This window comes from Haemaphysalis longicornis, unplaced genomic scaffold (assembly GCF_048455015.1).
Source record: "Haemaphysalis longicornis isolate Haplotype H1 unplaced genomic scaffold, Haemaphysalis longicornis Haplotype H1 scaffold_1, whole genome shotgun sequence".
Taxonomy (NCBI): Eukaryota; Metazoa; Arthropoda; class Arachnida; order Ixodida; family Ixodidae; genus Haemaphysalis; species Haemaphysalis longicornis.
This window is the reverse complement of record NW_027526203.1, coordinates 297,598,912-297,621,966: the sequence shown is the minus strand read 5'-3', so window position 1 is coordinate 297,621,966 and position 23,055 is coordinate 297,598,912. Positions and strand designations below refer to the sequence as shown.

Sequence of the window (23,055 nt, the reverse complement as noted above, 5' to 3'; positions counted from 1 at the left end):
AGTGTAAATTTCTTTCCCTCTATATTTTCTTCCAATTTTGCGCGTCGTTGCACCCTTCTACAAATACAAACTGCTTCGTCAGTGTCGGAATGGCGCAATCGCATAGACCTCGGCTTTATGACGCGAGGCACCCAGGTTTGATCCCGACCAGGTGAAGTGCTTTTTCTTTCACCTCACCCGCGACCATCATCATGGCCACAGCTTAAGAAAAAAAAAAAAAAATTGAAGCCGATTATACCACGCAGAAGTACAAGACATGACACCATGTACCTGGCAGAAGACATTTTACCTGACGCACGCAGCTGTGGCAGCAAAGTTCCTTCTGCTTCATAACCTTGCTGTGCACAAAACTGCGTACGTCGGGCATAAAGACGCAGCTTTCGTTTTCGCGGTTCTCGCGCCATGCTCTTCTCGGCAGAGGAAAGCGAGGTGCGACGCGGCCTTCTCCCCTTCTCCTGTCTCCCAAGTGGCTCGCCGTTGCAATAGGGAAGATTGTAATTTATAGAAGGCACGGTGGAATAAGCGAAACAGCCTTCTATCGCCTTGCCTTCGCGCCGCAATTACGTAGGCCTGCAGGACAGTCTTGGTACGTGCCACAGTGTGCAACGAGCCTCCGCCATGAGTTAGGTTAATTGTACAATTAGGTGTGCTAGCCGAGTGACTACAACTACGATTACGTAGGCCTGCAGGACAGCATTGTTACGTGCCACAGTGTGCGACGAGCCTCGGCCATGATTAAGGAGAATCGTACAATTAGGTGATCTAGCCTCGGCCATGGTTTAGGAAAATTGTACAATACGGTGTGCTAGTGGACTGACTATAACTACAATTACGCAGGCCTGCAGGACAGTCTTGGTACGTGCCGAAGTGTGCGATGAGCCTCGGCCATGATTTAGGAGAATTGTACAAATTGTACAGCTCGGCTACGTACACAAGGTTGAACACCAGCGCAACGCAACAGGCGGTCAGGGTGAGTTCAAGGGTGGCGTCACCGATGGCATGCAAACGCGATCCACTCGGGGTGATGACCATGGCGATGCTTTGTAAGCAAAAACAGCTACCGAGGATGATGAAGGCGCCCGTGATGCTCCAAGCATCGGTCGTCGGTCATCGGAGTGAGTCGAGATCGTCCTCTCGGCTCGCGCATCAAAAGAACATCACTATTTCGTCTCCATCAGTTCGCCTAGAAGATGGAGAGGCGAAATTTAACTGGCGCAGTCGACAGGATGACCACGACCATCGGCTAGTTGATGGCATAGGACAGTGAATATTTGAAACATGACAATATTGTCACGGGCTCCGTCCCTTGACTCCTTGCTATAAACGGAGCCAGGAATGACAAATACAAAAACAATAATAAAAGTAAACAAGTACAAAACTTAGAACTGCATCAGCACACCCTCCGTCGCCCTTACTGGGAAAGAAATAGACTGTCTTGGTATCTAGGAGAGACTGTGAGGACGCTCTGATATAAATTGTGCTAGCGGAGCACAGCTCACCAGTTACGCTTCATATCTCAGATATTGATGACTACCCAGAACAAGCCAATGTGGCATAAATTACACAGATATTCTACGAAATAAGTACGATGGATAACGCAAAATTATATGTGGGACTCAGCACACGACAAAGAATTTACTGCTGGGTCGTCTTGTCCTTTTACTCGACTCTGTTTGCTGCGCATTGAAACACACACGCGCGCACATATTCATGAATTTATTCTGCTTTTTACCCCATTGTTCCTACTAGTGAAAATTTGAACTTTTCATGTGTTTCATTTAGTAGTAGGATGTCACCCTTACACTGTCATAGCTGTGAGACCTCCAAAAGTTTTAAGTGGAGAAATAAATTGAAAGGAAAACCACCACAGTCTCCTGTTGGAAGTGTTCGCATGAGGTCAACAACACGACACGCACGAGCAAAAGGACTCTTTGCACCATCTGTGTTTCGAGCGTAGCCTCGACGTTGTTTCAGTTATGAGGTGGTAACGAACGGCGCGCCAAGGGAGCGCCGCGCCGACGACGAAGGCGGAGCTCCGCACGCAGCGCTTGGACGACGCCGGGCACTGCTCGTGATCACGAGGCGCACGTTCAAGTGCGCTCACGCGGGCTGAATAAATCAGTTCAAGATGTAATTTATTTACTGTTTACACTTGGCCGTCATTGGTGTAACATGAAACTTGGAACTCATTGAATAAAAAATTTGAATGGATTGATTGTAGGGTTTAACGCACCGACGCAACGCAGGCGATGAGGCGCGCCGTAGTGGAGGGCTCGCTAAGCCTTTTCTGCGCGAACTGGCCTCGGTGGGTCCTGTCCGGCGCGACACCTCCGCATGAAATGAACGTAAGCGGGCTGCTAGTTACTGGTGGAAATCTTCAACTGCCGTGAACGAGCATGTTGTGTTTGGGACCCCCCTAGCTGGCCTTCAAAGGATGGTGAAGTGCACGAATGAAGTTGTTTGTCTTCTGCTTTCTACTGGAAACAATTATCATCCTGGTGCTTTGCTTAGTCATGCTCATAAACAGTGTTCTTTATAGTTGTTGATTTATGCCTAATAAGAATACCACAGATACGCTTTGGTGTGAATTTGCATGGAATGCCTAATACGTCAACTTATTCTTTATATAAACTCTAACACTTAGCCCCTCCTCCGCCTCAACGCTGGTTTGACAGTTTACACCAAGTTCTGTATGGAGGAGACGAAAAGCTATCTTGAAGCGACAACGCTTCAACTGAGCTCTGAACCGGCTCCTGGCGATTAACGAGGTCGCTTCGCGGTGCCTTAATGATAAAGTTTTTTTTTTTGCATCTTGTGAACGTGCTTCCGTGTGTGCATGCTTTGGTCGTATGTCATTTAAAACTCTTGTAGCAGCGCATAAACATGTCGCAACTTAACTTTTCGGGATTTCAGTAACGTACAATCATCGTTGCACGCTCACTACCAACATCAATCTACAAATTTTGTTTCGGGATTGCGCCAGCTGTGCCATGCGAATGATTTTAATTGCACACAACTTTTTCAGTGACACTACATTTAAAAGTAAAGTTGTAAGTATTTAACGAATTTATCCAAATTTGCAGTGTTCCACTTTATTAATCCGGCAACAAATCAAAGGATAGCAATCTGTGGAATTCTTCCCCCCTCATTAGCCCTTTTAAAAAATTTCAAGCACGTGCGCAGTGAGCACAGGTGGGTCGGCCACGACAGGACTGAGTTCCGTGGCCATACTTCTGGCACTTGAAACATCTTCGAGGACTAGGTATGTAAGGGCGTACTGGACAGGATATGAAGGCAGCATGGACAGATTCAGGAAGCGTTGGACGGTTGAAGGTCAGAACAACATGCTTAGTTCGAATTTCCTCACTGGTCCGTTGTGCTCAGTCTTTGTGGATTAAGACTGGGGGAAGTGCACACCTTCTGTGGGATCAGCGGTACATTGAAATAAGTATTTTTAACGCGGCATTGTTACTAGGGTAAGCTGGCGAAAGCTCGCACCAAGCCGGCGTTCAACGAACGCGCATTCACCTCGTTGTTACGAAACCCAATATTATCTGTAAAAGTAGAAACGTAAAATTCGTCGCTGTTGGCTTATCATCGGGCCCAGAGAAATGCTTTTGCACTCCCGTTTCTCGAGGTGTCCTCACCCCAGATCTCGCCGTCCCTTCCTCCTGGCTTCAAACACTGTGTGGAAGCCTGTATGGGCGACGAAGAACTCGATGGCCTCTCTGTCCCACTCGCCACCCACACGTCGGGGTGCCACCAAGGACAGGGCCATGTGGTGCGCACACGCGGGCAAAGCAGCAAGGTGGGAGGGCAGCGGCCGAAGGTTGGAAACGGATGCCAGGGTAGAGTTCCCATAGTCCACGAAGTGAACCTCGGCTTGTTGCTGCCGGGGTGAAATAAAAACAACGAACGGGCACTGAGCAAGAATAAAGGAGTGTCGGGCACACACTTTGAACAATCCCGCAAATACATTGAAACAGTTTATTCCGCTCTTGACACTCTGTTTTATGCGTCACTTGTTCCAGGTGGAGGGAGGACACAGACACTCGCCAGAGCTGGGCGCTCCCTACACCTAAATGTGTGCTTGTGTCTTCTACTCTGCGTCCGTCAGTTAGCGCTGTTTTGCACGTTTTTAATAGTAAATTTATGATATGGGCTGGAAGCAAGGGGATTCAATTTATTTTCGTTTCACAGTTTGTTTTCATTGCTATTTTCCTTTTGTTTCTCATAATTTTCATTAATAATCTCCCCTCTGTGACTGTTGCTAGTTTTTGGATTTACGGCTGACTTTCAGAGAAGGGCACGTGTGCTACAAGTATTCCCCAAGGTCTATTAGAGCCCTTTTAAGCTTTGAGTCGGCACATTCAAAAGTGGTGAAGCAGGGCATTGCCCTTTCCTGCCTGAAATCTGCCGTATCCAAATCCTGCAAGCATTCAATGGCCATCAGCGTCGTAGAGTAGGTGGAGAAGCTAAAAAAATCTGGGTACCTTGATCATATAATTTCCAGGGCCAGTAAAAAGCTGCTAAAGTGGGTAAAATTTGACAAGGAAGTCAAAATACCAAAACAAAAACCCAAAAACTTCGCCGTAGTGCCCTATGTTCATAAGATTTCTCACGGACTAAAAAAAGTACTTCACGGACACGTCGATTCTCGAGAGGTTTTGTTGGCAGACCATTTAGTACATAGAAACCTTCGCCGTACTAGCTTAGCTTAAAAATTACATGGTTGGGCTCTCTAGGACCAAGTTGTATCTCTGCCACGCTGCTACATTTCTACATGCTTTCATATTTTAACACTTTGGCGGGAGTGAAATCAAAGGCAGCGTAGCATGCAGAGTTCATTTTTTTCTGTATTTTTTTTTTCAACTCGCAAATAATCTTGGGGAGGATTAAGGAGTTGTCTCTAAGCCACGTTCATTCATTTTCTAAAGTTCCTGTTGTCTTACTTTATTCTTTCCTGCGGTGAAGGCAAAAATCCCCGCGCTGGGTTCTCTGGTGATAAGAACACTCTCGCCCGAGAGAAGCAAGAAAACTGTGTGTGCGCCAGTGTTGTACACGTTCCTTTAAAATAGGAACGAAAGCTCGGTCCTCGTTACTTCCCAATTTTGAAACGAGTTCCCGTCACAAGTTCCTTTATAGCGAAAGGAACGCGTTCCAGTTCCACTTCGAAAATTGGAACGTGTCGTTACATTAACGTTACAATTAGGTTTTTAAATTAAAATATAGTGTCGGATAATCCTGGGGCGAAATTAATTGAGAAATTTAAAACTCACATCGAACTACGTATATTATACGAATATTAACACCACCGGCAGCAGATTATCTGGTGATAAAAATAATCAAAAGAAAATCTCCTAGGCGAATTTTTTCAGGGAGCACAGGACAAACTCCAGGCGGCTCTGGGACATTTCGATGCAGGACGTTTCGGTGCGGAAATTTCGGTGTACGGACACTTCGGTGTACGGGTGTTTCGGTGCGCAAACTTTTCAGCGACCAAATTATCCGGTGCTTGCCTGTTTGCGACAGCCGTTATATTTTTATTTCCGCTTAACGTGGGTTATGGGCAACAATCTGGGGCAGTGAATTTATTTTTTTATTTTTTTAGAAATTCTACATTTATATATTTTTGTTTAATACCTATTCCTGGGGACACCTGTTTTGCAGCCCACTGAATTCTTTAGCACACGTTTTTTTATTTACGACAGGTTGTTAATTTATATTCCCTCTTTTTAGCTAAGACAATTAACCGGTATTTACGATGGTCCGGCACCTTTTTTGTATTTTTTTAAATTACACAACTTCGAATTACATAAATTACATGCACACACTCAATATCCAAAACGTAAAAAAAACATTAGCTAGCCCCCCAGAATGCACAAAACCTTATGAAGGGTATTGCGTCGGCTGGGCTGCCTTGCTAAAATGAATTTGCGAACACTGGTCTAGGATATTGTCGTGGAGGAAGAACGGGCCTTTTTGAAAACAGCCGCAGCTTCTAATGTCCTAAATGTTGATTAAGTGCGTACGGGTTGTGCATACAAATTGCACCCATCCTGTTCCGGAAAACCAACCTTCGTTTTATGTTTACATGCCTACATTCACCACGTTTTAATTCTTTGTCCTAGCCCTCCCTCCCCCCTCCGCGCTTGAATCTCGACCAGATTTCTGTTTGAGTCATATTATTTTCGGTTTCCCCTGAAAATCCTACAGGCGTGGCGGAGTTCACGGTCTCCGAAGCATCACCGCAGTGATACAGGAAAAAGCTTTACATTCACAGGGAGCTCACGAAACCTCTATAATGTGACACAAAAAGCCACCCAAAAAGCCGCTGAGAACACAGTGGCCACTATCGTTGGCTGGCTACGCCCTTCCGCGCGTCCCGGTCATACTGATGGCGCCCCCACTCCAGGAATCGCTCTTTCTTCGCCTTCAGTCTCCCCATTGGGAATTAACACCCCAGGCATACATTGCTTTCTCCCATTATAAGGAGCGAAAAAATTGAATAGGCTAGTGTGACGAGAGCGGCAACAGTCGTCTTCAAGTTTTCGAAGTCCAGTTGACGCAATGGTGAACCACAAGTGACACCCCTCTCTACCAAGGGGGCTGGTAGCCGGCGGGGCTCAGCCTTCCCCTCCCCTAAGTAACGCCACCGTAAGTGCGATCGTTGGTTGGTTAGTTTTAAGTAGAACCGACACCGAATGCAACGAATACGAGATTGATTGAGAGGAGGAGGAGGAGGAATAAACTTTATTTATGCGAGCCTTAGGTGCTGCTGTCTGGGCACCCGCCTGGTGGGGGGTTTCCTCTAGTCCGGGATACCCTGGCCTGGCCACCCGGGCCCTCTCTAACAGGCTACGCTGGGAGGAGAGGTCGGAGCTGGTCAGTTGTGCCACCCACTGCTCGTAAGTAGGTTGGGGATTGGGAGTAAGGGACGGGGTTTGTTGACACCCCCATACCAGATGGTATAGGTTGCCAGGATGGGGACAGTATTTAAATATTTAAAACAGAATGCACACGCGCTTAATCTACATAGTTTTTCTGTTGTTTTTTTTTTTTTTCGCGGATGTTTTGCTGTGGGGGGGGGGGCAGAATGGACTAAAAGAAGCAGCGTCTTGCACCGTTGGCTGAAGTGAAAGCAAAGCGCTTTGGTAACACTTAAAGTAGTAGGGTTGTTCACATGAATGTTAAAATAAAAAAAGAAGAAGGTTGAACGGATGCAAATTAACAACGTTAATTGTTACCATCTACTACAGAAATTGGGTTTTACGTGGCAATGCTCCGCCAGTGTTTAGCGTTCGTTTCCACACACGGTGGCGGAAGCACAAGTCTCGAATGTAAAATCATATCAAGTCACGAAATTACAATATTAAGCCTAAAATGTTCAAAGAATGCCTGGGACATCCCGTGACTCAAAATGTCTGGGCCAAGACGTCATGCACCAAAATGTCCGTGCACAGAAATGTCCGCACCGAAACGTCCTGCACGTAAATGTCCGACACCAAAATCTCCGTATCCTGTATTAGACAATCTTTCCCTGCCAGGGATCAATTCTATCGGCCAGACGCGCCTTTCCCTGCCAGGGATCAATTCTATCGGCCAGACGCGCGTCCTGGCCTCCCCAGGCAAACAATGAAAGATGAAAAGCATTCTCGCGGCTACGCTATTCACCCGTCGAACGCCGCGTAAGTTCAACCAGCATGAAAGCAAGCACAAGCTGGGGCCTGCTGCGTGGTTATTCTTCTGCCTTTGACCTTCGAGGAAGCACTTACGGCTGAAGAGCGGGAAGAGAAACGCAGTAGCGACTTGTGGATTTTTGTACTCGAGCCTTGGCACCAAAAACAGCCAAATCCTAGCGATGTAACGGCAGGAACGCCGTTCCTGCCGTTCCTTCAAAAACGTAACGAGTTACCGTTACAGTTCCACCGACCCTTAATGGAACGGTGGCGTTCCTCCGTTCCTCCAAAAAGGAACTAGTTCCAGGAACGTCGTTCCTTGTAATGCCGTTCCGTACAACACTGGTGTGCGCCCCGATTCGGGGGTTGTTGTTGTGGACGCTTCAGTGCGGAAACATGAAAGTTATGTGATCCCACAACTGGTGACGAGGAAACCCTTGCTGCCCTTCACCAACAAGTACAACAACTGCAGGCCCAGCAGCAAGTGATCAAGAACCAAGAGCAGCAGCAGCGCAATCAAAATGAAGCGCATTCGTCCAACGATCGCACACCGCCTCGCGTAGGCCACGCCCCACAAAGCTTCGCTCCAGCGGTCGCTGCCACCTCAGGCGCTTCCATTGCTGCGGCCAACAAAAATAAATAACAAAATGTAAAAGTGACCTTACAAAATAAGAAAAATAGGGGAGTTGGCACATTTGATAGTTCCTAATTCAGCTGCAGATTAGTGCACTAATCTAGCTGAATTTCCTGCGCGCACAGGTATACAAGCAAAAAGCATTCTCAACTGTAAACACAGACATGTCTAAGTCGCACATCAGGCGGGTGTTCCACGGTTCGTGCTGTAGGGGTACTTGCAAAGAATTCTACGCATCAATACGGTTTAACAAGCAGGACAGAGACTCCTGCGGTCACAGGGGAGAATCGAAGATCGGTCAGTGTCCACAGCGTAGTCGAAAGCACCACGACCATCTTTCTTGAGGTCACTGTCGGATCTAATCCGGCAGTCTTTGAGTCTGTGGCTCCTGAGCGTTCCTATAAAGCCCAAGCCACGCTTTGACAGCTCAGCAGCCAGGTCAAGAGAGGTGAAATAGTTGTCAGCCGGATCGTAGACGTCTCGCCGCTCCTAAAACATCCTCAGCCAAGTGGACGGCGGACGAAAGATCGATGTTTACAGTTTGCAAGTACTTACTTAATGGCAAACTCAAGCTAAAGACATTGTCCGCCACAAAAACAGATACAAGAAATTCGCTTCTCTGCGTTGCACTCAGTAGGACCATTCAATCCGAAAACTCCACGTGCAGATACACGTGGCCGGACAATTCCCACCGGATTAAAAAAAAAAAAAAAAATCAGCGTATTGATGGAGTATGTGCTACTAGATCTGGAGGTGCACACCACTTTTCAAGAATACCCACAGCTACTCTCGGGTGTGCACTCCGTAGGCCTAACGTTTGAGTTGGATGTACGGCGCGAATCGGTGCCTGCTGCTTGGCGTTCGCTTCCACCATGGTTCTAGTTGAGTTTGCCGTCGGCTTCTTGTCGTCATCACCAAGGCAGCAACTTTAGCTGGTCGCTCGACCACCACGCTACCACGCATGAGTTTGCCTTCGGCTTCATAATTGTCATCATCACCAAGGCAGCAACTTTAGCGGGCCGTTCGACCACCACGCCACCACGCTAGAAGCGACGCATCTCTTGTTCTGAGGCATGTCCCTCCTGTGTCGTCGTCGCGGCGTCCGTCCGCATCCCTCCTCCGTTCTTCTCTCCCACAGCTGTGTGCAACACTCTCACTCCGGCTCATTAGCATACCACAGCTGGCGCGCTTGTTTGGGCGCGCTTCGCTAGGAGGGCTGCAAGAACGGCATCTGCACACAGCACCTCAAGCCGGACATGACCTGCACGTGAGTGAAGGGATGCTAGATGCTCTCCCCTCTTCCCTCTCCCTCTCTCTCTCTTCCCCCCCGTAGCCAGGCTGACTGATCGTTCTTCTCCCCTTGCACTCCGTGACGTACACGGAGCACGCCAAGCGCAAGACCGTCACCGCCATGGACGTCGTGTACGCGCTCAAGAGGCAGGGCCGCACCCTGTACGGCTTGGGCGGCTGATTCTCTTCTGCTCCCTTCATCTTGCCACCGCGAGGAAAGAAAGAGATCCCAAAACGGCTCTTCTAAGAGCCACATCTCACCCTACAGTGGGTGCAGCTTGACCATTATGAAGTGTTCAGAACTACTGGAGTGCGACTATTTACGTAAGGTGTTTCGGGGCTTGGACTCTTGGAAGGGGTTTTTTAGCTTCTCTGGAGGTTTGGATGAAGGGACCCGCTCCTTCCGCTGCAAGGCAGACAAGAAAGGTCCCACATCTATGTCGTCATCAGATTTAGAAAGTGCGAAGTATGAACAGGCACCTCTCGAGGTCAGTGTTATAAGCAATTTTGTATCGGTCTTGGCCTCCACTGACCACCACCAAGTCTATATACTTTGACAACTTTTTGACTTCGCACAGCCTCCTAACGGAACTGGCTGACCAGGGGATACGAGCGACGGGGACTATACGAGGAAATGCGACTGCGATTTCAGTGGCGCCTCTCACGTTTGATCGTATCGCTTGAATGAGAACGTGGGTTAACACAATGATACTGTTTTACAGTGAAACAGTGTACAGTTAGCATAGAGAAAGTGCGGTTAAGTACATTACACTTGTCTCTTGTTTCATTTTTCGCAGAGGCACGTGTGAGTACCTGCGGGGAGAGGCGCACCACTCCTTCACGTTTTGTCTGCCCTCGCTGCGTTTCTTTTGCCTGTCTTGTGGTGTTACAAGTTTTCGGACTCAACGCGCGGTCGTCGTGCGGACGAAGCCTCTGCTTGGACGGCGCGTTGCAGCGGCGTTTTTATCAGCATATCTGTCATTAGGGAAAATTTGTGTTCACGGCTCCGAAAAGTAAGAACCCCTTACACTGGCCCCTCATTGTGTGGTGCTAATCAAGTTGTGCTAGAGCCGTCTGGATTCTGTACAGTGCGCGTACAGGGAGAGACAGGGGGAAGATTAGGCCTCTCTGCGGAAAAAAAGACGACAAGAACTGCAGCAAAACAGAGAGATGTGAGGGTTTCCCCACCACCCTAATGTTGCCTCAATCGTCATTAAGGCAGCAGCGTTAAATATGCAGCGCCCGGCTCTAATTCCGACAGCGCTCGGCGGAAAGGCGGCCGGCAGTGACTTTGAAACGGAATGTCGCCGTGATAAATCAGCGTACATTATTGCAGTGCTTACAAAGCATTGCACAATTCCCAACTTCCGGTATGGGGTATTCTGGAGGGTGTAACATATTGGTAGGCTTCAGAGACAAATGGTTCAGAATACGGGAAAATAAACCAGTCGATAGTTCGCGCTTCGTCCCGTCCTTGTCTGTTGAAGTTTTAATACAGCGCGGTTCAAGATGTATAACCAACTAACCCTCGTTTTAGCCTTGCTTACTGGCGTTGCCTCATGTGTATTCGTGCGCTCATGAGCAGCTGTCATTTTTCGTTTTATTCAAGGGAAACTGGAGTGAGTTATGCACACTATCATCATCACTGTCATGGTGTGGCCTTATTCAATGAAGGGGTTTCAGAAGCTAAGACTACAGGTGGTTTTCGCCAGCATTTTATTTTGCTGCTGTCTTTCAGATACCCAGTAAGCTCCTAAAGCTCCCTGCCTGGTTGACAGGCAGGGAGCCCATCGAGGACACATGGTGAAAACGTCGACAGTCACCGGTTGCGGTTAAACGAAACCTCTGTACAGATGGCACGACCCACCCATTTGCACGGGTTGAAAGGCAGCAAGGTATATATTCAGGAGTGGCAGTGAAAGGGTTAAAACAGCGTTGTGTTTCGATGACTTTTTCATGGGCAGTATATGAGGCCCATATGAAAATGGAAAGGCCCTAAGGTCTTGTACTAAAATTTAGTAAAACACTATGTATCCCTAAGGAGTGCTACACACTGAGCCCCGCTAGTCAACCTCACTTTCACGTGCGACAGAAGAACATACGATGGCCTAAGGGCCATCGTATGTTCTTTTTTTTTGACCACCGGTTTACCTCCCATAGAACTCAATGCATAAGCATAGCGCTCAAGATGCGGTTGGCCGAAGCACAATACCGTTTATAGTGCGGTTTTTGGAAGGTCCGCTGATCGACCGGCGCAGCTGGGGCATCGTTTTAAGGTAGCAAAAGAAAAAAAATGAAAAATGACGAAATCGGCCATCCGACGCAGCGCGCACCCCTTGCTCTCCTCTAACTTCGACACAGAAAAAAAAAAAAAAGAAAAAAAGGCACCCTTTAGTTCGCGCGTACGCGATAACCACAACTGTCCTTGCTTGATGCACCTCGGAAGATAGCGACTGACTCCCCGTCTGCGCGCGGCAAGTTGTTTCTATTAATCGTGAACCGCCTGGCCCGTTTTCGCACACGAATCGTGCACATCGGCGTTGCGCGTGCGTTTTTTCATGCTGGTGTCAGTGGGAGGAGCCTGACGACTTGCACCAATAGAAAGTCACGCACCTAATGGCGGGAGATTCGAAGCACTTCGAGCCGGCTAGCCGCGCCAGAGATGTTTAGGCTTATCACCGCGGTATTTGTTGATGGACGCTTTTACAAGCAGCGCAAGTTTGCGCCCACATTATCAGCTCTTTTTCTTGCATGAGCATCTTCGTTTGCGCCTCGTGCGGCATTTCAGCGAGCGGTTGGAAGTGGTCGCTGGAGCTGCCTGCACTGCCTCACGGCCAGTGCCGCCGCAATGTTGCCGCCTCTTACCGTGCCGCACACACTAAAAAAACACACACGTTAGTTGTATTACACTCTAGTTGTAGCTGCGCCGGCGTCGCCGCGCCTGCGGCGTGCACTGCACGCTATCGCGAAAAATCGCTCCACGCGGCTCACACTTTAGAACGTTGTGCAGATAAGCCACCGCTCTTTCCCTTTCCGAACAAGCGAGCTGCACAAAGCACAAGATTTCCATCACCAGTTGGTTGCGCCTTCGGCAGCCGCCTTCGGCAGCCGCCTTCGGCAGCCGCCTTCGGCATCGTGAACACAAGGTGAGGTAAAAAAATAAATGCCGCTGGCGTTCTTATCATGTGCTGCGGCATCTTCATAGACGCTAATAACGGAGCCGTGGTCGAAGTTAGAGCGGCGCTCGCCGTTTGTAAGACCGCGGTTTTGCAATGTGTAAGACCCTGCAGCAGCGGCTGATGTTAAAAATAATACGAAATAAAGACCGTGCCTTCGTTTTTAGGTGCCGTGTGTTTGGGTGATAAAAAATTTAGGATGACTTGAAAGGTAGGTGGCGATGTGGTTGAATTCGCGCATGTTTTGGTTATAGTGCGGTACCGCTTATAGTGTGGATTTTTGCGGCCCCGGCGACATACGTTATAAGCGGTCTACACTGTACCGTATTTACTCGCGAAATGAACCCACTTTTCTAGAAAATTTGGCATGAATTTGGGGGGAGAGTTCATTATGCGGGAAAAAATTGCAAGAGATTTTTAAAAGTTGAAATTTCATACAACAAAGTTGCTAAGAGAAGGGCTGTTAGAGCCTTACTGTTTTCTTAAAAACACGTAGGTAATTATGTAATCAAATTTCTTTATTCCCAACATGCTAGCCATATGGAGCTGTCCTCCTCACTGAAGTCGCTTGTGGCTTCACATTTGTTGTCGGCCCACAGCGCACAGTCTTCCGTGCCATCAAGGCACTCCAAAATATCTTTTCCAATACCAGGAAACTTCCCCTCTTTGGGCCCACGAAACACACGGTGATCCCTGTTCACCGCCCCAAAAAACCTCGTTTTCACCTGTAGCGTACACGCACTGGGTCAACACTGAAGTGCCGGCCAGCCGCGCAGTTTCCATGTGCATCAACACATGCTTCATCACATTCAGTTTAAAACCGGCTGTGTAGCTCATGTACTGACCCATCGTACGGAGCGCACCAGGAGCACAAAATAAAAAGGTCACAACACAGCTGAACAACAAAACCAAGGAGCGTAATAGTGACGTCGCAGAACAGCAAGAGCAGAGGAGTGCAGAGTATGTTTAGTGCTTTGTTCGCACGCCACGAAAACCAGCCCGAACAGAAAAGAGCAGGGAAAGAGTGCGGAGTACAATTTGTGCTTTGTTCGCACGCCGCAACGTTTCTATGGCACAAGAAGTTTGTTTTGCGTTCAGCAGGTGGCGCTCTGCAAGCGCGCAACAGAGAATGGAAGGGAAAAAAACCCTGCAGACTTATAGAACAGAGAAACTAGAAATCAGGAAGGAAGGTTTCTATGGCAACATGCAAGGCAGTGCATTACCCTTTGAAGCACATCTGGGAACACAGGAATACACAGCTAACTACAGGCAACATGATGAAACTTGTGTATGCTGCAGCAGGGATCGGGAGACCGTAACGCATATTGTCATGAACTGCCCAGAGATACGACCACAGCGGAACGATGGGGGAAACGACGATGGAGGCTTTGGGGGTTTGGTGTGAGGGGGAGCCTCAACTTAAGGGGGACACAGCTCTTAACTCTTTTGCGACCCCCGGAAAATTGACAGATTTTTAGGGGTCCAAGAAAACTTTTTTTCTCCGCTAGAAAAATTGCTTAGGCACTAATTACAGGAACACAAAATGCGGATTTTTTAATGGCCTTTCCAATAACACCAGTTTTTTAAATGTTTTCGTATATCATAGTTACGAAAAAAAATATCAAAATCAAAATTTGTCAAGTTGTCGATGAAAATGATAAAAAAGGAGTTGTGTATATCAAACCACCGGTAGTAGAAAAAAATTATAATATACATTTTGTAGGGAAACTTTCAAAAACACGCCGTAGAAAAAAATGTTGACTTGTGCGGAACAGTTTGTCAGATATAAAAAAAAAGTTAGCACGCTTGGTGCTCGTGTCATGCGGTGAAGCCCAACCTCCAATTCAAAATGTGCGATTTCCGGTGGTTCCCTGGAAAAAATCTTGCGGTTTGACATTATCAGAGGCGCCAATTTGCCCCCACATAACGTAAAAACATCTTGTCAATGATTGACTTTGCATTTACAGCGAGCACAATATTTGGGACAAGCACGCGATGCGGAGAAAACATGCATGAAGTTGAAAACGAAACTGACGTTCACAGTCAGTTCTCTCAAAGCATAAAGCTGAGCTTTATTATCATCTTCTTACTCGCAATTGTAGCCTTGCTCGCAAAAATGAGGTACGATGAGCTAGAATCGTGCCCTGCGATCTTTGGCCGAGTAGCAGTTGCACGCTGAAAAATATCAGCACAACGAGACTCCTCTATTGCAGCGCCACCTAACATTTTTCAAATGAAACAGTACAAAAACTTATCAGAGACTCCGTCCGAATAGACAGTTCAACTAAGCAGCAACATTAGACACCCGGATATACCCTCGCATGGAAACGAAACTGGAAGGCGAACAGCTGGCAGTGTAAGGCTGGTTTGAAGCGCTGTCCTCGGCGGAACAGATATCTGGCGACTGGGTGGGACCTTTTGACTTGCATCTGAAGTTCTTATCACAGAAATCAGGTTAGGGTGGGGGGAAATCAGGAGCGCCGTGCTTTGTTCGAGGATCAGTCGCAGACGCTTAAAGCACCATGGCAGGTAGCCTTGAAGTTGGGTAACTGTGTAGTAGCGCTAAATATGAATTTCCCGATGCAGAAACGAAACCGAAACTGTTGTAAACTGTTTGCGAATGGTCCTGGGGTAAGTAGAACTACCACAGTACTTAGAACAACGTGCGCAAAGGCAATAAAACTGCCTAAAATCATAAAGTAGCTTTGCAACCAGGCACTGCTTGACATTTTCAGTCGATTTCTGGGATTATTACTGTCAGAGCGCGAACCTGACGATTGAAAATCGTTTGCTAGTTCCCCATTCACGCCCTGATAGCAAAAAACAAGCGCTGGTGCAGAGTAATTACAAGTTGCACGCATTCTTCGTTGGTAGCAATGACGCGCGATGACCACGCCCCTTTTACACACCCAGGTGATTCAAAAGCGTGTGAAAAATCATGTTTTCGTTGCAAAAATGAAAACAACTCATTTTCAAATGCCATTTTCTCACCTAAATCCAAACAGCTTTACTTGTTCGAGCAACGCCTGGAACGCTATGAAAAGGCGCTCCTGAAGTATCGTTCAAATTGAACGATTTTGAACAGGTGCAGTCGCGAAAGAGTTAAACAGCTTCCTTTAATTTTTAAGTAAACTCTGTGAAACTTGTCAGTCTTGCTGTTTTTTTTCCCAGTGATTTAAAATATGCCATTATTTATTGAGTCAGTCACTTAGTTACCAAGATAATGAGAGATAGTCATTTTTGAAGGCACAATAGAAAAAACAGTGCTGGTCGTAAAACTGTAATCTTTATATTTTCCAATACTATGAAACCTGGTGAGTGCAATAAGAAAATCCTTTTATTGATGCATTGCTTAAAACTAATTTTACAGCTCATTAAACTTTGGTGGCACCAGTGGCAAGGAACCATTTTGAATGCCCATTTCAAGCACTGAAGTTTAATGAGCTGTAAAATTAGTTGCAAGTGGTGCATCAAAAAACCGTTTCTCTTATTGTACTCGCGAGAGTTCACAGTATTGGAAAATACAAAGATTTCTGTTTTATGACCAACACTGTTTATTGTTCCTCCAAAAATGGCTAATTATCTCTCATTATCTTGGTAACTAATTGACTGACTCAAAAAATAATGCCATATTTGAAATCAGTGGGAGAAAAGCAGCAAGACTGGGAAGTTTAACAGAGTTTACTTAAAAATTAAAGGAACCTGTTTTAAAGGGGCACTGACACAAAATTTTGAAGGCGAGATAACGTCGGAGATAGATTAGTGGGAACACATATACATCATCTGCAAAATATCAGCGGCGAATACAGCCTAGAACATATTTAAAATCAATTTTGAAGTGTGCGAAACGCAACCGAGCAGCCAGCAGAGGACCACGCGCAATTGTAAATAAACAACATCCAAACACGTCACGAGTTTGTGTTTGCCGCTTCCGCACTACCGGCGTTTTACGCGGTCTCGCCCGGCTCGCCGCTCCAATCGGAGGGCCGGAGGGCGGAGCTTCTGCTCTCGAGAACGAACGACCCGATCGTTGGCGGCGGAGGCGCCGTGATTTCGTCAGCTAATCGGGCAGCTGGCCGCGACCAAAGTTCTACAGCGATTCCAGGCACTCTGTTTCTATTACTGTTTATTACCATTGAATGCGAAAACGCGCCGGAGGCACGAAAAGCCCACTGAGCTAGCCGCACGGTCGCTGTGCAGGCGGCGGCCACGGCCGCGAAGTGGCCCAGGCCGGCGCAGGTAGCTCGAGTGATAGCTTGTTACCGCTGCACGAAATTGTCCCCAAGTCCCGACCATAGTGGCTTAAATGAGAAAGGAGTTAATGATGCGATGGCGGGTTGCATTAAAAATTGTCATCTGCACCGCTTACGAGAGCGGCACTCGAATATCCACCGCAGTGCTGAGCCGAACAGATCTGTAGGCGGACCTGTAGGCAGACCGGCCGGCTGCTCCCAGCGCGCGTCTTGCCACCCACCGCCTCGAGCGTCGCGCGTCGTTCTTTAGCCGCGGTAGCATTTGCACTCGCAGCGCCTGCGCCACATCCACGGTCGCTGTTTAATTAAGCGCCTCACGAGATCAGTACGTGGGGGCATTCGCAGAAACTGCCGTCGATGCGGATTCGACAGTGCTACGGCGGCTCTGCTCTGTGATATCCCTCCGACGGTCACGTGGTCAGCTTTGTTCACACAAAATCCACAAAATCCATCGTTTCGCGGCACTCGCTGAAACCGAAACTGCGACTGGCCGCATTTAAAATCCCTCTAATTTAACAACCGTCGCACGCTGAAGCAAATGAGGTTTCTACAGGTTATAAGTAGGTCACTAGCTACTTATCGCAACGAAAAAAACAAGATGCTAAATTTTTGTGTCAGTGCCCCTTTAAGAGCAGTGTCCCCCCTGAAAGCCATTGAGGTGATGAAGAGGTGGCTGGAGGGGCAGTGGAAGAGAAGTAGGGAAGAGAGTGGGATGTAGGAAGAGTAATATACTGAATTAGAATTCATAACAGAAGGGGGGGGGGGGGGGGTAAACAGGTGTGCAGTGCAAGGGCAGGAAGGGGAGAAGCGATGGGAGTTTAAAACCGAAGGGGGGGGGGGGGAGCTAACCCATTACGTTATTTAAGGGTAGGGCAAATAAGTAGAACAGAGGCAAGACTGTTGGTAACAACTGCCGTCCCGATACAAAGGGAGAGCTTCTAATCACCACCATCATCATCATCATCGTAGTTGCTTTTAAATTGTGACCCATGGCATTTGTGCTCACGTCTCCGGCTACTGTTGAGATTTCTTTTTGTTGGAATGCGTTTTTAGCATTTCTGCGCGTACTGTAGCATGATATCAAGTTACTGCGATCGCCTATGGCATCAGGAACCATGCTGAGATCAAAACATATTCTCGCTAAATTTTTTATTCAATGTGAAAAAAAAACTAAATTCGCAAGAAGAAAAGTGGGGGGAGGGTTCATTACGCGAGTGGGTTCCTTGCGCGAGTAAATATGGTATACTCCCATAAGATACCATGAATCCCCATGAAGCACTACACACTAACCCCATTTTGAAGTCGGTTTCACAAATATACAAAGATGCATTGCTGGGTACAAATTTTTTTCAGTGGAATATAAAGGGTCCAATATCAATGTATGAAAGCCCTCGCACCTTTTATTAACGCCATTTTCACCCGTGGCCAAAGTGAGACAAATCAAGCGTTACCGACAGGCAGACAGTTTTCCACGTTGAGCCCAGACAACAATGCTTCAGTATTTTTCAAGATATGTTGACATGCAAGCTTCTGGAGTACGACCATCATTCTGGAGTACGACCATCAGCAAGATGTTGAGGAACACCAGCGCACGCTTCACGCGGTCACCAACGTGTACTCAATTGAAGAAGTTCGATTCGAAAACAAGGAAGTGAAGATCGATGACTTTATAGACGAAGCCACGGCAAAGCTGAGGGCTGTTGTGGAGAGTCCTCCTGGCAGGCAGTGCGTGTGGATGGGTTGTCCGTACAGCTCGTCCAATTCGGCCGAGCTCATCGCTCACATGAAAGCACACATTGAGCAGCGCAACGTGTGCGCCACGTGTCAGTTCAGCTGCGACGACGTCCTTGCTTGGCATAGCCGGCAGCGCAGCCCTGTGTCAAGCAGCACTGAAGTCCTCCCAAACTTACCCGTGGTGGCGAGCTCCATGCAGAAGGCCAAGTCGCGAGCCTACGCGTGCTGCTGGCGCAGCTTCAGAGCTCCCACCTCCATGGAGATTCGCACGCACTGCAAGGTTACACATCCCGGTAAGGCAGTCAAACTGGTGGCCCCAAAGCGGAAGGACTTCCCCGCCCCCGTAGCCAGAAGGGTGCCAAGTACAGACACCAGAAGGCGAGAAGACATCACAACGAGGGGCTCAGAACCATAGGGGTGAACGAGATGATGGATGTGGGTGAACAGCGCAATGACGGATGCAGAACCGCCACTCAGAAGCGGAGATCATTTGGCGGAGATCATTATAAACGCAGCGGCAGTTTAGCTTCTCTTCTGTAGTCTATGACATTTATGCCCAGTGTTGCATATGTGCAACAAGCTGTTGTTGCTAATAAAAAAACATTTCTGAATGTTTTTATGGTTTTTGTATCTCTATTTGTGCTCTAGATTGAAATGCACAACTTGTTTGCTAATTTTCTTTGGGTTTTCTGGTACTGGGAATTACTGGGTTAAACAAAGAAAAGAGAATGGAAAAACATGCAAATTTGGAAAGGCAAAAAACTCTGCATGCAAATCAACCCGTACGTGCACGCAATTTTCGGCCCAAAGTTCTTTCACAGCCCACTGGTTCAGCGCATACCAGCACATGCAGTTGGTTCTTCATAATCACAGCCATGGCGATCTCCTCTGACAAGGGCCGCAAGATGAGTCCGTGTGCTCCCGGCAACTCCAGCCCCTCCAAGCCCTTGATGCACAGCAGCTCCGCAAGGCAGCCCAGGGGAGCCCGACGCTCGCACAGACGGGCACAGTTGCCCCTACCAGCGTTGGGCCGGTGTCTGCTGGGAGCGAGGGCGCAACCGGCCTCCTGGCTCCACCCTGAAACAACTCTCGGCGACACAGCTACCATGCAGCTGCATGGAGCGCCGAGAGCCGTTTCAGGATTGAGCCGGCCATGGTGGAGGGGGCCCTGGTGGCACTTCCAAACCCAGGGCTTGCCAGCACCAGAATGGCAGAGAGCATGGCGGGAGTGGAGCCTGCATGCACATACGTATACACCATCAGGAAAACAAAGATGCTGCAGGGATATATAAACACCCCATGCTGAAGAGGGCACGGGTACACTCCGAAACACAAACGTGGATGCAAAGCAGTGGCCTGACTTTGATGTACGCAATTAACCATCAGAGAAGGTTGTACAGACAGAGCATTCCATCAACCTGCATTTATGATAAAGTGCAGTCGATAGCCAGAAACATGGTGAAAACCTATAAATGTGTAGTCCATTACGAAACTCGAAATGAGTGTCTCGTGCTCAGGCGGCTAGGATACGATAGTCGATGGGGGAGCAGGAGCATTGCAAGACATTACTTACACTAGTGCTGGTCTTCCGCAAAAAGGAAAAGCTGATATACTACTTGGAAGCACTGACTGCGCAGCGCATTCAACCAAATGCGAGTGGTAAGGCTTGAGTTACTGGCCGTGCACATTACATTTCGCTCGTAGATCCCCACATGCACAGCACCAACTTATGCGCATGCTCGTAATGTGCACATGTGACTGGCATGCAGCGTCAGGCTGAAGATGCATCCGGAAAAATAAAGACGCATTCAAACAGTTTTAATGCTTAGTCATGAACCAATCTGTGTCACAATACAACAAAGTACACAGAAGCAACAGCTTAATAGCAAAACATTGGACTTGCTTCAATCAGTAATGGAAGTGGCATTTTACTTCTCGGAGCAGCTGTTGGAGCAGGCAAAATTCCAGTTTGGAGCAGCCACAAGCCACTTTGGAGCAGATGCCAAAATACGCTCTTCAATACAGTTATAAGGGTGGATATAATTCACAAGAAAACCGTTAAAGTTTCCAATATTTATAACGCATCATACTGCATGTAAAAACCAACGATCAAATGCAGTAGGCGCATCATTTCAAAAATCCGAACAAGATGTCTGTTGCCTTCAACTTTCGGATAAAAATACTCGAGGTACATGACTAAACTGTCCGAGCTTTAAAACGTACATTTCCACTTGCAGCCAAAAACTAAAACTGGGTCAACACAATTAGAGCAGAAGCCACAAAACCACAGTCATCCTTATGTCATGTTTCAAAAAAATTGAACATGTTAACTTCCGGGTTTGTCTGTATATGTAGTTCGGGTACACCACAACAACAGTGGAGTTGGACTGATGCAGCATGTAATAGAAAATGAGTGCAGAAAAACTTCTTGAAAAAAATAATGCCGAATAATACTAACTCTACAATGTTCACAACACTAGTACACGCCACAAAGAACCGTTCATATGTTCTTTGTGACAAACGTGGCAATGCCCCAGAGCGGCCGTAAAGCCATAAAAAAGCCATGGACGATCACAGATAAAAAAAGGCCATGTCTACAAATGCGCAGACACATCGCAGCAAACTCAGTTTACAAGCGGGTTTGACTTGGATGTTTAAATAAAGGTGACACTAGACACAAGTTTATTTTCAGTTTCGGTTTTGCACCAGAGAGTCAGAAGTGCTACCACATGCTTTCGAAGTGCCCCTTCGGCACACGTTAGGAGCAAAAATCCCTTAAAAAGACCATTTGGAGCAGCATGGAGCAGAAGTTTCGTCTTGGAGCAGTTAGGAGCAATTGGAGCAGCACTTCTATCACTGGTATAAGCGATAGTAAACATGTGCCAAGGGTTAGAGAACAAAATGAAAGTGAGAAGGTAGAGGAAAGTGGGGACCCGAGTAGAAAAATGAGGCAGATTTAGAGCAGAAGCACAGAATTGGCCTAAAAATGATTGGGAACCACTGGGTAGTGCCACACTGAAAACAGCTGATGAGGACAAGCATATACAGTCGAGCCCACTTATAACGATGCCATGTATATCTATATTGGATATAACAATGAGCAACTATGGCAACGTCCAATTTTGCATGCCTTCTATGGTAAAATAAACCGGTTATTACAATGCTCCAGTGCCTCTATATCGGACGCAACGATTGAATCCAGTTACAGCATGCACCGAAAATGCGAGCTGCCGCAGGCTCCCCCGCGTCAACGGCATGCGCCACGAGCCCCGATGCGCCTCGAATCCCTTCCCCCCCCTCTCAGAAAGAGTCAACTGCACCACGTACGAGGATGCGAGAGGAGGAGGAGGAGAGCAGTTTTCCTTCCCAACCCTCCCTTCCAGCGCTGCCGCCGCTTTGGCATCCTCCTTGAACCCGCTTGCGAGCCCGCGCCGCTGGCCTGTTGTGTCCCGTGCGCACTGCTTTGAATTTGACACGGTGCCTCTTCAACTGCCTCCGTTTTAGGTACGGAGTACCTTAGGACCACACAATGTCCATCCGCATCTGTGCGCATAGCACTTACAATCGCAAAAAATAACACAGGCACTGGCAGGATTCGAGCCTGTGTCTGGTAGACCAGACAGAGTTAGTGTCAGTTGTCTTACCCAATGGGCTACGACTGTGAGTTAGTACCCGAGTCAAATGGCTTACTCCCTCGCCTGTAACTGTGCGGAGTACTTAAGGGGGCCCTAAATAGGCTTCTGAAGGTGACCATTTCAATCGCACAATCGCTAGAGTACCCCTTCACGACATGTTATACCAAATATTACACCTCTGCATAAAGCAGGGGCCGCACAAACACGCAACAAAGATGCTTTCTTTCTTCCTTGCTCACCTACCGCTTCCTTTCCGCCACACTGCCCCGCTCTGACGTGCGACAGACTGCTTGTGACGCACCCGTGTGACGCACGAAGCTCTCAACAGTGCGGCTGCGCTATTGGTAGGCCCTGTTAAATGCTGTAGCCAAACAGCGTTCTCGGCTCTGGGGGAAACGCGGTTGCACGGCGCTCCTGCACCGGCGGCGCGGCGTATGCACCGGCAGCACGGCGTATGCACCGGCAGCACGGCGTATGCACCGGCAGCACGGCATATGCACCGGCAGCACGGCGTATGCACCGGCAGCACGGCGTATGCACCGGCAGCACGGCGTATTCGTCCTGCACCGGTGGCACGGAGATCGTTGCCATCCGTTACACGAGCGTAGCTGAGTTTGTAGATATAGCGCGTCGTTTACAAGGTGTGAATAACGC

General features: G+C 47.9%; 1 protein-coding gene across 1 annotated transcript in view; it reads right to left on the bottom strand.

The window, feature by feature from the left end:
- LOC144159237 (uncharacterized) overlaps positions 1 to 23,055 on the bottom strand; it is a 51,225-nt gene that overhangs the window by 6,854 nt on the left and 21,316 nt on the right. Inside the window, exons 4-6 of the mRNA XM_077690608.1 lie at positions 19,608 to 20,001; positions 18,943 to 19,039; positions 3,648 to 3,889 (exon numbers count right to left, since the gene is read on the bottom strand). The gene's annotated coding sequence lies outside the window, so the exon portion shown is untranslated. The remainder of the gene's footprint in view (positions 1 to 3,647; positions 3,890 to 18,942; positions 19,040 to 19,607; positions 20,002 to 23,055) is intronic.